The sequence below is a fragment of the Cetorhinus maximus genome, chromosome 27, assembly GCF_964194155.1.
Source record: "Cetorhinus maximus chromosome 27, sCetMax3.hap1.1, whole genome shotgun sequence".
Taxonomy (NCBI): Eukaryota; Metazoa; Chordata; class Chondrichthyes; order Lamniformes; family Cetorhinidae; genus Cetorhinus; species Cetorhinus maximus.
In genome coordinates, this window is record NC_135905.1 from 17,154,791 (window position 1) to 17,171,494 (window position 16,704).

A 16,704-nucleotide genomic window follows, 5' to 3' on the forward strand; every position below is an offset into this window, starting at 1 on the left:
CCTCCAGTTTACGTGGGTGGGCCAATTAAGGCCCGACCAGCGTGATGTCTACTTGGAGGCACTGTGCGCTCCCTGTTTGGGTGGTGGGGGGGGAATTCTCTGAGTTGGGAGTGCACTCTATCGTGCATGCACGCATAAGAGCGCACAGATCTCCTTGAGGCAAAGTGCTGCCTCAGGGAGGTCACTGGAAGATTCTAAAATTTTTAGAAGTGTGAAAAAAAAATTCCTGACATGTCCCCTCATGTGATACTGTCACATGAGCTGAGACATGTCAATTTCTTTTATTTCAACAGTTTGTGAACATTTAAAATCCCTCATGAAACCTCATCCCGCCCGTGGATGAGGTTTCATGTTTTTTCAGAAGCCCACCTGGGCTCCCGGCCTGCCCGCCAACCTTAAGGTTGGATGGGCAGGTCCATTGATTACCTCAAGTACTTTATTAATGGCCTTAAGTGGTCGTTGACAGGTCGGCGTGCACGCAGCTGACTTGGCTTCGTGTGCGCTGTCCTGAAAGTGTAAACGACACGGTGTGATGTCGGGACGCCCGCCTGTCGTCACCCCGCGTCATTTTACGCGTCGGCAAGTGAGCCCCGCTCCCTGGTCGCCGACCGGAAGATGCAGCCCATAGCTTTAGATGTAGTTTGAGTAGTCACCGAGTTAAGGGAAGCCAGAATTAAATAACTTTACTGCATTTTCACATCTATTATCATCACTCCCAAGTCAACTGTTCAGGTTTTCTCAACCTTGTTCTTTAATATCAACATCAACAGCTGAAAAATATTCCATAGTACTTCATAAAGACGTAATCAAAGACATAATCACCTAGCTGAAGAAAGAGATATTAGGAGAAATGACCAACAGCTTGGTCAAAGAGGTGAGTTTTAAAGAGGGCCTTAAAGAAAGAGAAGGATGTGGAGAAGTCTAGGAAGAGAATTCCAGAATATAAAGCCTAGGCAGCTGAATTCATGGCTACCGGATGATTGGACAAAGGGAGATGAGAATACTCTCTTTTCATCGTGAAATCACTTCAAATAGAAGTAATTTTATAATGTACTAGAATCCCTTCTACTTTGGAATATCCAATTCTACTGTGGAGCAGATTCCACATCACCAGCAGCAATACACAACTATGTAGATACGTAGGCCTGGAATTTTCATTGATGTCAGTGCTGACAATTATTACAGAAAATCAGACAGCCACTTCCGACATCTGCACAAGTGAGTTTAAACATAGAAATCTGTAAGTTCTGCTCTTTCAGAGTCCTCGCCAATATACTCAGCAGTGAGATCAGTGCAATGATATGAAGTTTCAGTATTTACCCACTTGTTACCCACTGAATACCAGAAAAAGGGCATGAAAATTACTATTAAACAACCTCTCTGGTTCTGAAAATATTTCGCAAGCGTGGAGTCTCAATCCTTCTTAATTTAATTGATGTTGGAGATTCTTTTTAAAACTTTTGTGCCTGTCTTTTTTATATCTCTCCCTCTTAACCCCATCATTTCTTTTGCATTCTGAAAATGATTTTGCATTGAATTAAATTCAATTTATACTTTATAGTTTAGACTCTGTGTGCCCCTTGAGAATTTTTCAAGCTGATAGCTTGAAGAGTCTCACTCTTACTTGAGCTACTCACAGATGCCAAAGATCCCAAGCGATGGCACCATGCTGGAAATGATCTGTAAATGGCATAAGCTGCTGTCCCAAAGCTTGACAAATGCCTGTGGGCAGCCATCAGTGCTCTTCATTCATTATTAACTGGAAAATCTTGGCCTTGGTTGTTTGAAGGTTTCTACATGGGAAAGGCCTGAACAGACCAATAAGTAAACTGCCCATGCATTCTAAAGAATGGTGGTAAACAGTGCTATTACCTCTTCACAATATAAAGAAATCAGTTCTTCAGATAGTTTTCTGTTCCTCCTGTAGCAATAGTGTCATCTAATTTATATATCATTGTCACAGAAGCTGTGACAATCTTGTAATAAAAATGGACCATATGCAATCCCAATACTGAAATATGACCTCTCTCTAAACCACTGTAGTGTATATGGGAAGAAAAAGATCAGTTTTGTCATCAACTATCTTTTGTAATTTGATACTACCATTAAAGCATTCAATTTGTATTCTAAACTGAGTTAACTGATCTTAAGCAATAGAAATGCTACAATTGGCCTCAGCATTCCTGACTTGGAAGGGAATATAGATTGAATTCCCTCATTCAGATCACTATTTGGTGAGCTCTGCTGGAAGTGCATGCCTGTTTCAGCTGAGAACAAGATTGGCTTTCGATTGGTTGCCCCCCCCCGTGATGGAATAGCCTGTTAATATTTTCTCAAGACTCTCATTATTAGTAATGATCAAAATAATTAGGTATGGGACATTTCCTGTATAAGCTCTTCCCAGCAAAGCCTTCAGTAAAAGGGAGGAAAATAAAATGTACTCCTCCCTTTTTATAACCAGCCATTCCTTTATGTAATGACATATACACTTGTATACTGGCACATTATAAATTAAAATTATGTTGATGCTGGCATCCTACTTTGCATGACTAATCTCTTCACTCACCAACATCTTACAAATTATCAAGGAGTTTGGTCAATTCCCAGGGAACAAACTTTACCTCTACAAAGTGGAAGAACCCACACAGGACATTTCACATGGCCAGGATCATGATCAAGATGTGACCTATACTTTGCTCCTTCCCTGACCAGCATACACTCTGACCAGGAGAGATGGAACAAACATACCCATCTAGGCTCAGGCAGTGGCAAGCATAATAAAAATGTACTCGTCCATTACCTATTTCAAATGCAACTAAGCATGGTCCCAGTGCAGCAATTCCAAGTTCTTTACATATATGTCCAAGTTTCTACAGGCTGCCCAGAAGCTGAAAATAAATCACAGAGCCTGCAGCTCTCCAAAAATCATGGAAAGCTCAATCTCAAGGCATACTACTGGGCAGCTTTACTCTGGAGAATAATGGCCTAGAATCTAGTCTCCAACCTCAATATTTGGCTGCTGTTTTAGACCAGACCTTCCCAGGGAATGCCCTTGCATAGTCTGCCCTTTGATAGACCTCCAGGAAAAGTAGGTGTGTGCACAAAAACATAATATATATACTCGGTCAATTTTTTTAGACCAGTTTTTTTAGGTCAGAGGCCATGGGTTGACTTGTACATGATTAATGTTTTTGAGGGGTTGATATGCATGCTTGATTTGGGCCCAAGTAAAAACAAAAAAGACCATCGCAATGAAATAAAGTAAAACTAACAACACTAAAGAATTAATGTTAATTATCTAAAATTTATTAATTTTATAACATTGCAAACTATATGGATTTAATCCAATGTAATATAATGAACAAACTGCAACCTGTCATGTTGAAATCCTTCAAAATCACTCTTTGATCACCATCTGAATCACCGAACAATTCCAAATCGCCTGGTCATATAACATCATTATGTAGTCTTCCTCCTTGTCTGCTTCATCATAACCATCATCATCATCATTGGTAGTAACTTTAGCTTCATCATTCCACAAGTAATCATCCTTGGTAGTATCGAGTGCATTCGATTTTCCACATTTTGGAAATAATTTTTTAGCAATATTGGAATCAAGTTCATTGCACATGTCTACCACTTATTGCCACAATGTTATTACCGAGGGTGCTCGCATATTTCCAACTTTTAGTGAATGTTTTTTCACCTTCCAACATCCAATTGTTCCATGTCTTTCGGATACTGGCCTTGAGAGGTTTATTTATACACCCATCCAAGGGCTGGACAATATTTGTAAGACTGCTGGGAATACCTGACACATTGGTGTTGGCCGATCTCGCATCACTGACTACGTTGTTGAAAGGTGGGTTTTGAACATATCCCAGACAAGCAATTTTTTTCTTTGTGTAGTTCCCCTGGTCTCAAATTCCACATTACTTTGATCTATTTCTTGCAAACATCTTCATCCACCCAGCCTTTCTTGTGAAAATAGACAGCAACACCTTTCTGAAATTTTTCTTTGGGGAGAGTTTTTCACTTGAATATCACCATGGGCTTTAATTATGTGGTGCACGCCATACAAGGTGGAGCCACTGTAAACCACATCTTCCCATGGCCAGTCAAGGATTTTTTTTCACTAATCCTCATAATGGCCTTGTTTGCTGTTGAGGTTCATCAGTGTTTCATATATATTTCGAATGCAGGCCAATCGATGTGCATTCTTCTCTTAATGACAGATGCCAAATCAGTGAAATTTAGTGAGTCTATTATTAAGTTCAGGCGGCTGACTCTGTGAAATTTTCTTTTTCTGATAGAGTACTACATTGTGTCTTTTCATGAATCTTGTGCATGACCTGGTAATGGCCTTGAACTCTGGAATTCCATCTTTCTTGACTTCTCTGAGAGCATAGAGTTGGATGACTCTGTGGGTATTATGGCACAGCTGATGATAAATGCTGAGTTGCTCAAATCCCAAAGGGAAACTTGAAAACAACCACCATAAATGCAATTAGTATAAATTTTGAGATTCATGCCTTGAATTCAGTAGTAATAAGACCACCGAGTCTTGTAGGAAACTTTTATTAAAAGAAGAAATGATTTTAAGCACACATGTAGATCTACAAATTACTACAATGATAACTTCTAAGTCCCCTAGTTAATCTAACTCCCAGTTAAACTTTGTTAGGGCAACAGTGAGACACATAGATTTCAAAAGACCCAGGCAAAGAAACACGATACCCTGAACAATCCAATTCAAAGTGAGTTTTCTTAACTTCAGTTCTTTGTAGACAGCAGCTTAAGGCTTAGATGCTGGAGGTTTTCACATTTGTTGGAGCTTAAAATGCCTACCCTTACACATAGCCTTTGGTCTTTTATACATAATTTCTCCTTTGAATGCAAATTCCCATTGTTTCACTATGTCTTTGGACTTTACCTCTCTGGTAATAAAAAACTCTCACAGTACCAATTTTACCAGTAATCTTTGGGAAAAATAAACATACGGTTTCTGAACTTCTCCTGGCTAGGTGAAACATTTCACACCCTCTTTTGAATTCAAGCTAGTCTGGTTTATTTAAAAATACAAATGTTCCCTTTACACCTATGTCTACCGACTTAACGTTTCAAACCTAGCTTATCCTTTAATACATCAAAGCCTTTAATTCAATTAAGTCACACACACACACACAGACCCATAGACACAGACCCCGCTATTACTCTACTTTACAATAAATTCCAATAACATTGAGAATTATTATATCTTCCTGACAGTGGCTGCTGATATAAGCATTTTGCTGATACACATTATCCCATTGTTCCACTTTTTCTCCTGTTTAAGTTGAACTGTGTATTTGTTATTTTTTTTTGAAAGGCATCATGATAGATCATTTGATACACGTTAGTTTTGTCAATTAGGTGGGAGATTGTTGCTAGAATTGTCAAAAGAAAAATCTAAATGTTCCCACGCATGCCTTTAAATTAATGAACCATAGTAATTACCGGTAAGTAATGAATAATTGCAGCACAGTTTGAAGCTTGAAAAACTAGCATTATGAGGCAATGCTTTCTAAAAAAAAAATATGACTATGAATGGCTGGAAGCTTCCAGTAACCTGAAATCATAATCAAAGTTGGCTAAACATTTGCATTAAATGTAGTCTTATCAGGTAAGCCAGGCATCCACTAGCCATAATCATATTTGGTTCACTGGGCAGCTGAAGAGAGAGGTTCATGTGACAAGCCAGCTAACCTGTGTGTGTTTAAGCACCTGTTTCTCTGCAGACCAGAACAAGTAAATGAAACGCTGAAGAAGTAAGACACTGAGTGGGTTCCTTTTCTCTTTCTCCATCCAAATTGCAAGTTTTGAACCCTGTCTGCTTATCTTGACTATCCATGTGCTGCAGGCAGAGACCTTTTTAAAGAACTCAACCCAGCAGCTGTTGTCTACAGAAGAACAGATATATCGTCTGTCTACATCTGTAACCTGCCTCCATGCTGAACTCAGAAGGATCACCAAGTTCAGCCTGTAGCCAGCCATGTCACCAACCTTCAAGAGCTGTTTACCCTTTAACTTTACTAGACTTTAAGTTGCTTAATCTATTCCCTCGCTCTGTAATTTGTGTGTGTGTGTTTGAGAAAGTTGGAGCATTTTTATTATTTTTCTTAGACCGGTTTAAGTACAAAAATACTATTCTCTTTTCTTTAAAAAAAAAACTCAAGGAAACCTGTCTGTGTCTTTCATAGTCACAACATGTAAACAGTTAAACATTCACTGAATTGGTAAGCATTTTTAAAAAAACCGTTGCTGTCAAATGAAGAGTCGGGAAACAGGGGAGCCAATCCACCTCTCCGAACCCGATTGTAACACTAGGCCTGACTTTTGCATGAGGTATATGATAAATTGTGTTAATTTAAACCAAACGTCATGGGTCGACTTTTACATGAGTATATATGATAACAAATAGAGCTAACTTCAGTACTTGCGAAGAGTATTGCATGCCTTGACAGACGCTTAAGGTATATTTTTTGCCTCATCTGTTGCAATGGGGGAACTTCCAGATGATTGTCACAGGTGATAAATTAATTACCAGGCACAATTAACTTCTCAATTAAGGGTACATAATACCTTCCAACAACTGAGACACAAATCTATCTCACCTAGCATGACCTCGTCAACATTTTCTCAAGACCCAACCATGCGCCAAAAGCTCTCAATATGAACTGACCACCAATCCTTGAAGCCATACCACCACTGCTGAGAACCCCCAGTTGACTAATCTCTCCCCTCTGTATTAAAGTTTTCCTGGATCAAATTGGAAAGAAACTGGAGTATCCTTTTGCTTAGGTTAAAACTTTCAGTGCAACATGACTAAAACAAAGTCTGTTTTTGGTTTAAAACTGAGCTTGAAATCTTCCAAAACATTGTTGTCACCTAATCATATTGTTTTTCCTCAAGAATTTGGTTTCTGTTCCTTTGATTTATTTTTATTACTCTGTTTAAGCCTAACCAACATGCTTTGAGCCTGAAAATATAATTGTATTTTGTGACTGAGCAAAACTGAATTGATGGTAATGTATTTAATCTCCACTACCCCCAAAAAAAATGTCTTGAAAAGTGAATAGTTTTGGCTTGTTTTATATTCCTGATATTGCAGTAGCAATTAAAATTTTGAGATATACATCTGTACTACGAGCTAAATTGTTTTCTATGTTGACATCCGCGTTATTAGAATTGGTACCGCCCTTATTTTTGAGTGGATTGTTTGGTCATTTTAAAGATAAACACTGAAAATCAAGTTGGTGATTTTTAAAATATAAGTTTTTTTTATAGCTCTGTACCTCATGATGTGAGGATATTATCATAAAAATTTTTGATGAACAGTCTTGAATCAGCAAAATAAACCTCAGAACATCTTCAATGATTTCACCCATTCTTATTTTTTGGACTTTGCAAAAATTGAAAGCATGTGGAATTGAGTTTTGTTTTATTTGTTTTTGAAATGATGCTGGCAAGATCACACTAAGTGCTTAAGTCCTGAGTTGTCCTGAAAAAGTGGTGGCAGGCCTTTCTTTTGAACCCCTGAGGTTCTTGTGGTGATGGTGCTCCTACAATGGTGTTAGGTAGGGAATGCCAAGATATTCACTCAGCAATGATGAATAACAGCGTATTTCCAAGGCAGGATGATATGTTACTAGAACAAAAATAGAAAATGCTGGAAAAACCTCAGCAGGTCTGGCAGCATCTGTGGTGAGGGAAACAGAGTTAATGTTTTGAGTCCAATATGACTCTTCTCTGGAACTTTGCACCCAGTTGTTCTAGCCCTTTTCAATAATAAACTTGGAAGGGAAGAATGTGCTGGCAAAGTAATCATGGTGAGTCACTGCACAGCATCCCGTCAATAATGCATACTTCAGTCACTGTGTGCCAGTGATGGAATGAGTGGACATTAAGTAAAGTGCTAAGGGCATTGATCAAGTTAACTCATTTGAGTGGTTGTCATGCTTCTTGTATGTTGTTGTGGCAGCAGCCATTCAGGCAAGTGGTGCGTATTCCATCACATAAACAGCAATGAGATAATTGACCAAATAATCTGTTTTTAGTGATTTTGGTTGAAGGGTAAATATTGGCATGGATATTGGGGAAAAACTTCTCTGCTCCTCTTTGAATAATGTCCTGGGATCTTTCATAGCCTCATGAGTGGCAGACAAGGCCTCAGTTTAACATCTCACCTGGAAGGCCGATCCAAAGTATCACCCTGAATTGTGTGCTCAAGTCTCTTGAATGGGGCTTAACTCCATTACTTTTTGACTCAGAGGTGAGAGTTCTGTCATTGAGCCAAGGTTGACAACTCGCAAGGTGAGCCACTCCTTGCAGAGTACCCATCCTTTGACCTGCTTTTGTAGCCACAGTCTTGATATAGCTGGTTTGGTTAAGCTTTTGGTCAACAGTGATCCACACAATCAAGATAATAGCATGTTATCTGTCATTTATAAGCCCAAGGCTGGATATTGTTTAGGTCCTACTGTGGAGTGACATTAGAGGAGCTGATAATGCAGACAGACACGAAGTGTCAGTCAATAGCTCATCTTCAATCCTTATGATGGAGGAAGTGGCATTGATGAAGCAACCAAAGATGTTTGGACTAAGTACACCTTCCTGTGGAACTCTAGCAGTTTAGTTCTGGGGCTGGGATCATTGGCCTCTGCCATAACAGGTGTGCCAGATATGACTCCAGCCATTGAAGAATATTCACTTTGACTTGATTTACCCTCAGTTTTGCTAGGATTCTTTGGTGTCCTATTTAGTTGAATGCTGCCTTAGTGTCAAGAACAGATTATTAATTTCTCTGGCTTGATGCTGATCAGAGAGTGAGAGACTCGAGCAATGAGGTTACATGTTCTGCTGCGCTGATTGCATTATAGTTTTAGGCTGCTGTGTCAATCCTTAGTTTGTCCCATTTAGCACAATCACACTGCATAATGGAAGGTGTCATCACTATGAAGATGTGACTTGAGAGGATTGTATGATGGTCACTTTTACCTATGCTGTCAAGAGTGGACATGTCTGTGAGAGGTAGATTGATGAAGATTAGTAGATTATTTTCTAGAGTTTATTTACTCACCACTTGTCGTGAGCCTAGTCAACGACAACAGCACATATAGCACATTTAATGTAGTAAAAACAGCCCAAACACACCTCACAGGAGTATTATCAAGCAAAATTTAACACTGAGCCATGTAGAAATATTAGAACAGATGACCAACAGCTTGGTCAAAGAGGCAAGTTTTAAGGAGTGACAATGGAGGGAAGAGAGGTAGAGACAACTATGTCCTTCTGGGCTCAGTTATTAGCAGTACCAACAAGTCTGTCTTGGCACTGGACATTGACATATCCGTATGTCGGGTATGGTAGTGTGTTTCCTGCCATTGCATCCCTCAGATTTATTTTCCAAGTGACATGTAATGTGGAAGAGTACCAATACCATGGTAGTGGTGGAGAGGAGTGGGCTGTGATATATACTAATAGGAGATTTAATTGACCTACAACTATAGGTAACCTGTTGGAGTAGTAAAAGCTGTATAAATGTAGTGCAACCATGATTCCGCATATAGATGGTCTCAGCCAAAACAATAGGGAGCAGAGGCAAAATGCTTCTGCCTTGAAAAGTAAAGAAGCTTGTGTAGAGCAGCATCGACAGAGATTTGAGACATGCTGGTGTTATGATGTGGCAGATGATGTGTGCCAGAAGGATCAAATCCACGAGGGAAACTTGATCACGTGGTCACAACTGTTTTGCAATTTGTATTTTATTTTGAGATGCATGCTTTGAATTCAGAAATAATGAGACTACCACGACTTCAGAGGTTTTTAGTAAACTAAATTAAACATTTATTAACAAAAGAAAAGATTTCAAGCACATACATAAGTCTACAAATTACTATTATAATAACTTCTAAAACCCCTAATTAATCTGACTTCCAGTTACATCTCTGTTAAGGCAACAGTAAAAACAAATAAATTTAAACAGACCCAGGCAAAGCAACACAATAGCTTGGAGTATGAGTTTCAAAGTGAGTTTTCTTAGCTTCAGTTCCTGAAGACATCAACTTGATGCAAAGAGGCTGGAGGGTTTTCAGACTTGTATTAGATTTTACACATAGCCTCTTCTCCTTTATACATGTTTCTCCCTTTTTAATGCAAATTCCATTATTCCAGTTTGTCTTTGGAACTTTACTTTTCTCATAATATGTCTTTTCATAGTGCTAATTTTATCAGTAACCTTTAGGAAAAATAAACACACTGTTTGGCCTAGCTTCTTTTGGCTAGATGTAACATATTACCATCTCTTTGAAATTCAAGCTAACTTTATCTAAAAAAGCAACTTTTCCCTACACCTCACATTCTAAAACTTCAGCCATGTTTACGTATTTAGCATTTCAAACCCAGCTCCTTGTTGATGACTCAAAGTCTCCAGACCAGCTGTCTCCGATTAAATTATAACCCCCACACATGCATACACAGATACACACAGAGAAACAAATCCAAACCTCACTATTAACCCACTTTTACAACAAACCATCATAATATTATGAAAATTATTATATTTTCATGACGCTGGATGTCAGTTGGTTGAAACTATGATGGATAGGGTTTATGCAAAAATTATACATACAACTGTTATATATACAACTGTGTGTGGTGTGACCATCAGTGTTCCTTGCTTAGTGATTGCAGATATAATGTTGCTTACCAGCAGGTCAAAACCCTGTTTTAACTTGGCAAATCCAAGTTTCTCAGTGTTGGTCCTTTGGATGGTTCACTTCCATGTCTGGATAGAATGATGAAATAATGAGGCACAAAGTCTTTATGAGTCAGAGTCAACTACTAAAAATGTATTACATGGCTGAGAAAGTTGAGATTTTAAGTTTGTTTTCAAAAGGGTCAAGCCTCAAAGGCATAGGAGAGCAGCCCATGTATATAAAGAAACAAAGTTTGGATTGAAGTTGCGTGTAACAATTTTCCCATCTTCTAGCCATGACCCTCAAACCTATGGCAGTGATTCCATTGCAACACATTTGGTATCAGGAACACATTTACCTATGGATCACGTACAGCTATTGAGATTGTAAACTGAATGGTTGAGTGCTGTAATGGCTCTTCCACAAAGGTCAATTTTTTATGCACTTTCATCTTCAGCAAGGAGTTACATGGATTAACCTAATGCACCCTAGGATGTGAGGAAATGCTCACTTTATGAGATAAGGGTGGGGTGGGGCGATGAAAGAATGACACCCAGTTGTAAACTTAGATTGTACAAAAATCTATTAGGTGTATTCCTTTCAAAGGAAACTTTATGACAATTCCTTCTGTGCTTGTTCATACAGATGGTATGCTTACAAATCCAGACCTCTTCTGGCTTGCCTTGGACTCAGTGTTCACGTGGTGCAGTCTGTAAGCACTAAATGTAATTTATTACCACTCTGCATACCATAATGGAAGCAAGATGAACTTTTAACAATGTGCACATTGTATCATTCTTGCTTCTAGGGAAATAGATTGTAATATGCTGAGCTTGATGCTGTCATGTGTTCCAGAGGAAGGCCCTGGCCAAGCTTGGATGTATGCCATGTTGATGTGTGGATGCATAATACACTGTAGTGCAATAGGAACACCCTGCTGGTGAATTGCAGCAGTGTAATAGTGATTTGATGGGATGATGGATTTTTCAGGTGCATGAATTTCAAATGTTTGTATGGTCAGGGGAGATTTTATAAAGAAAAGCAAAATACTGCAGATGCTGGAAATCTGACACAAAAACAAAAATTGCTGGAAAAACTCAGCAAGTTTGACAGCAGCTGTGGAGAGAAGGACAGAGTTAACGCTTAGAGTGCAGATGACTCTTCTTCAGAACTAGATAAGTAAAAATGTGGTGAAATAGATACTGTTTAAGGGAGGTGGGACAGGTGAAGCTGGATAGAAGGCCAGTGATAGGTGGAGGCAAAGGAGAGATTGCAAAAGATGTCACAAACAAAAGGTCGAAGGGGTGTTGATGGATTGCATGCGCCCTGATGTCACCGCGCATCATTCCGATCTTCAGTTCAGTGGGCGCGCACCAGAGTCGCCGAAATGTCAAAGGCCTATTGAGGCCATTTAAAAACTAATTAAAAGAATTAATGGAGCTGCCTCCAACTTTAAGGTTGGCGGGCAGGCGAAGAGCCCAGGCGGCCTTCGCATTTATCATGAAACCTCATCCATGGGCGGGATGAGGTTTCATGAAGGATTTATAAATAAAATAAGCTTTTCTTTTAAAATTCATTGACATGTCCCAGCTCATGTGACACTGTCACATGAGGGAACATATCTGAATTTTTTTTTCTTCTTTATTTAAATTTTTCATATTGAAATTAAACTCCCCGAGGCAGCTCTGTGCCTCAGGGAGGCTTCTGCGCTCTTTCGCGCACATGCTGCGTGCCTCCCACTCAGCACCCTCCCCCCAACAGGGAGAAAATTCTCCCCTAAGTTTCTTTTCCCTCCCCTAACCATCCCCTAACCTATCCATCACCCTGTCCCTAACCTTGGGTGTTGCTAATTGTAGTATCCATACTCCTGATCTGGGAATGTTAGCATTGCATTTCCCTCTATCAAGGACACTACTAAAGACCAATGGTTCCTACTTTGATGGACTGTCTACCAGCCTCATTTTGCTGATGGCTAAGAAAATAACTGTCACTGTGTGTGAAGTCCATTGAGAACACTAAGAACATATTTAAATGTTGGCATATAGCAAAATATTGAATAATAGAAAGCTATTTAGTTCATCCAATAAATCAAGTAGGCCTTGGATCTCACAAACCTATTTGATCTCTTAAGGGAAATGGAAACCCTCAGCAAAGCTTCCAGGAATCAAAATTACTGTGAAACTATCTTCCTAGTTCCTCGTCTAAAAGTAACTAAATGAAAATTTCAGCACTGCTTGGAGAAAAAAATTAATCAAGGCTCAGTTTTATTCTGTATTCGAATGCAATGGATGGTATCTGAAAAACATATAAATATGTATTTATACTAGTTCACTTGTCTAAATGCTAATGTTGGGAACCAGCTGAAAACTTCAGTGCCAATTATAGAATCCGTAAGAATTTAGTTTCTGGCCTTACTTTAATGTGTGACTTGATCATTCTTTTAACTGTTGCTCAGGCCTTTTGAAAGACATGAATCTACATTAGCCTCTTAAGGATTGAAATTCTGATGCACTTCATGCCAGTCTCTGGCTTTATGAAATTCTTATTTTATACATTCTCGCATTGGAGAGAAACTTAAATATTCTTTTACATTTGCCATGCCCAGTAAAGGCATGTCATATCCATCACTTTAAATATGAACTGTATTCAATATAGAATTTTTTGAACTGCCTTTTCATTTTAAAAATGGACACTAAAAGACTGATAAGATGGCTGCCAAGGGGCAGGTGATTTTTGCCATTTCCACATAGACTCAGAAGCATCTCAAGACTCTGGAAAGGTCCAAATTGAATGACCATGGGTAGAGCACTTCACTTGAAAGGACATACAAAGAATTCACATATATTATTGTTTGTGGACCTACCGAAACTCAATCAATCGACTCCCAGACCCACTGCCTCCCAAGTTGATTCATAACAAAGAGAACTACAGAAAGTACTTAAGTCATAAATAGTTGTGAATGGGCACCATCCATCTCCCATTGTCTGGCAATGGCTTTGAACTTCAAATCATTCTGGGTGGATAATTTTTTAAAAATTCATTCACGGGATGTGGGCGTCGTTGGCTGGGCCAGCATTTATTGCCCATCCCTAGTTGCCCTTGAAAAAGTGGTGGTGAGCAGCCCGCCTTCTTGAACCGCTGCAGTCCATGTCATGTAGGTATACCCACAGTGCTGTTAGGAAGGGAGTTCCAGGATTTTGACCCAGCGACAGTGAAGGAACGGCGATATATTTCCAAGTCAGCATGGTGGGTGACTTGGAGGGGGACTTCTAGGTGATGATATTCCCATCTATCTGCTGCCCTTGGCCTTCCAGATGGTAGTGGCCGTGGGTTTGGAATGTGCTGTCAATAAAACTTTGAGTTACTGCAGTGCATCTTGTAGATGGTACACACTGGTGCTACTGTGCACGGGTGCTGGAGAGAGTGAATGTTTGTGGATGTGGTACCAATCAAGCGGATTGCTTTGTCCTGGATGGTGTCAAGCTTCTTGAGTGTTGTGGGAGCTGCACTCATTCAGGTAAGTGGGGACTATTCCATCATGCTCCTGGCTTGTGCCTTGTAAATGGTGGACAGGCTTTGGGGAGTCAGGAAGTGAGTTACTCATCGCAGGATTCCTAGCCCCTGACCTCATGTAGCCACAGTACTTATATGGCTAGCCCAGTTCAGTTTCTGGTCAATGGTAACCCCAGGATGTTGACAGTGGGGGATTCAGTGATTGTATTGCCATTGAATGTCAAGGGGCGATGGTTAGATTCTCTATTGTTGGAAATGGTCTGGCACTTGTGTGCCACAAATGTTACTTGCCACTTAATGCTGCTTTATTTTCATGGCTGGTATATCATACATTTTGATTAATTATGCATTTTCCAAAATTATTTTACTCATTTTATTATGCCCATATAGTCAATAGACACAAGGAGAACAACATTGATTTAACCAATATATCTCGTATGGATTGTTGAGAATTTGTCTATATTATATAAAGCTGCTGTATGTCCTCCATCAGAGCCGTCAGAGATTAGATCATGTAGCCACACTTGAATTCTAAACCCTGTAACTCCTGACGGTGACTGCAGAGCAGACTCAAGGGGCCGAATGGCCTACTCTGCTCCTAGTTCCTATTTTGCTGACTGGAAGTGTAGCAGGAGCAGTTGTGTATATGCACTCGACCCACACTGTGGCAACCAGCCCATTACACAACTGTTCCTGAGGCCGGTGGTAAAAGCTCTGCAATGATGCCAAGGTAGAGAAATGGCTGCATCTGCAGAGGAATCAAATGCCCCACACATACAACATGAATTAACTTGCCACAATCCAAAATAAATTAAACCACGAAAATAAATAAAATAAATGAGTTTATTTAATTGCTATTTTTCCCCCATGTGTTAAGGCTTTATTCAGGGAACCCCTCACAGACCAGGTAGCTCGGTTTGGACTCTTAATCCCAGGGACATTGTTTCAAATTCTGCATGAGATAGTAAACCACTTCTTATTCAAAATACTTCTTTTTATTGATTTTGACCAAAAATATTGCAATCAATTCTCCACAGGCTGAGTTCATTGGAGGTTGAGAATCTCATTTACTGAAACTTCCTCATTATTTATCTTCTTCATTCACTGAATTGTCAGAAGCATGTTTTACAGAGCGATCAGTTGATAAATGTAAAGTGGTTACAAGAACTTGCAATTGGACTGCATGGTAGCCTGCGTCAAGCCAACTTGTTTGTTTGTTTTAATGCAGCAGCTGACACACACTTGAACTTTCGCTCCCACGGGAACATAAATTGGGACAATTCTCAGCTTTGCAACCCCAACCCAGGAAGAAGCACCCCAGAACCTCAATTTTTGTTCCAGGGACTGGATTTTATGGGAGTCATAGCGGGCGACCCCAGAAAGAGGCTGCCAGATGTGGAGGCGGGCTGAGCAAAAGGCCAGCCTCGGTACACCAGCAGTTTGTCGAAACAATGATAAAAGCAAACAAAAAACAGCCCTCACCCCTCACTTCCTCACTCCTCTATGCACTCCCCATACCCTATCTATGCCAATCCATGCCACTTCATGCCTCCCATCCAACCCCCATGGCCCCTCATACCCTCCATGCCAACCTATGACCCCCCTCACCTCCATGGCCCCCATACCTTCCATGCCAACCAGTGCCCCTCCACCCACCCCTATAGTCTTTTATAGCCCTATGCCAACTTAGCACCAACTCATACAAACCCATGCCCCACCCACCTTTGCTAACTCACCCAGTATTTAACATGGGTGAGCCTCCGGACCCATGCTGAGATTAAATTAAGTTCTTAAGTGCCTATTGATGAATTCACTATTTAAAAAAAAAAGCTCTCACTGATAAAAACCTATTCACGACATTTAATTTCCTTTAATTCCTTATAAAAATAAGCATTGCAAATCATAGCTCTACTTTAAATAATTTGTAACCACTTGGAGCTGTCAATCAAGCTGTGAACTGATAGGCTATGATAATGAAAGGGTGTGAAATTAGTCATGGATCACTAATCGTGTAATGATAACCCCTGGCCTTATGTCAACGGAAAGAGTGAAATAACAAGCACTGATTTTTTAACACTGCAGACAGTTTTTTTTCTTCAAATATTTAAAGGGTAGGAGTTTTAAATTTTTTGACAGCTCCCATTGACATTGACAGCTCCCTTTGACGGTTTCCTTTGACAGCTCCTTAGGACAGTTCCAATGAGTTTATGCACATTTCTACGTTTCTACGTTTCACAATCGTAAAGGGCATCTTACCTGTCCCAAAGGGCACCATTCCTCTCCCAGAGGCATCTTACATCTCCCAAGGAGCAGCATAATTTTCACAAAGGGAACCTGACCTCCCCCAAAGGTGTCCCAGGTCCATATCCAAAATGGTATCCTACCCCTCCAAAGAAATCCGGTAGCTTAAGACCTTCCCCTACCAGATCTAAAGTGCACAAGTCATGTTTTGGAT

At 39.9% G+C, this 16,704-nt stretch overlaps 1 protein-coding gene and 1 long non-coding RNA gene across 2 annotated transcripts in view; one reads left to right on the top strand and one right to left on the bottom strand.

Annotated features, from left to right (window-relative positions):
* lrmda (leucine rich melanocyte differentiation associated) overlaps nucleotides 1-16,704 on the top strand; it is a 1,010,599-nt gene that overhangs the window by 784,029 nt on the left and 209,866 nt on the right. The gene's annotated exons all lie outside the window — the stretch shown is intronic.
* Nucleotides 1-16,704, bottom strand: part of LOC144668617 (uncharacterized) — a 65,878-nt gene that overhangs the window by 47,772 nt on the left and 1,402 nt on the right. Inside the window, exon 2 of the long non-coding RNA XR_013573524.1 lies at nucleotides 10,748-10,825. This is a non-coding gene — a long non-coding RNA (uncharacterized LOC144668617). The remainder of the gene's footprint in view (nucleotides 1-10,747; nucleotides 10,826-16,704) is intronic.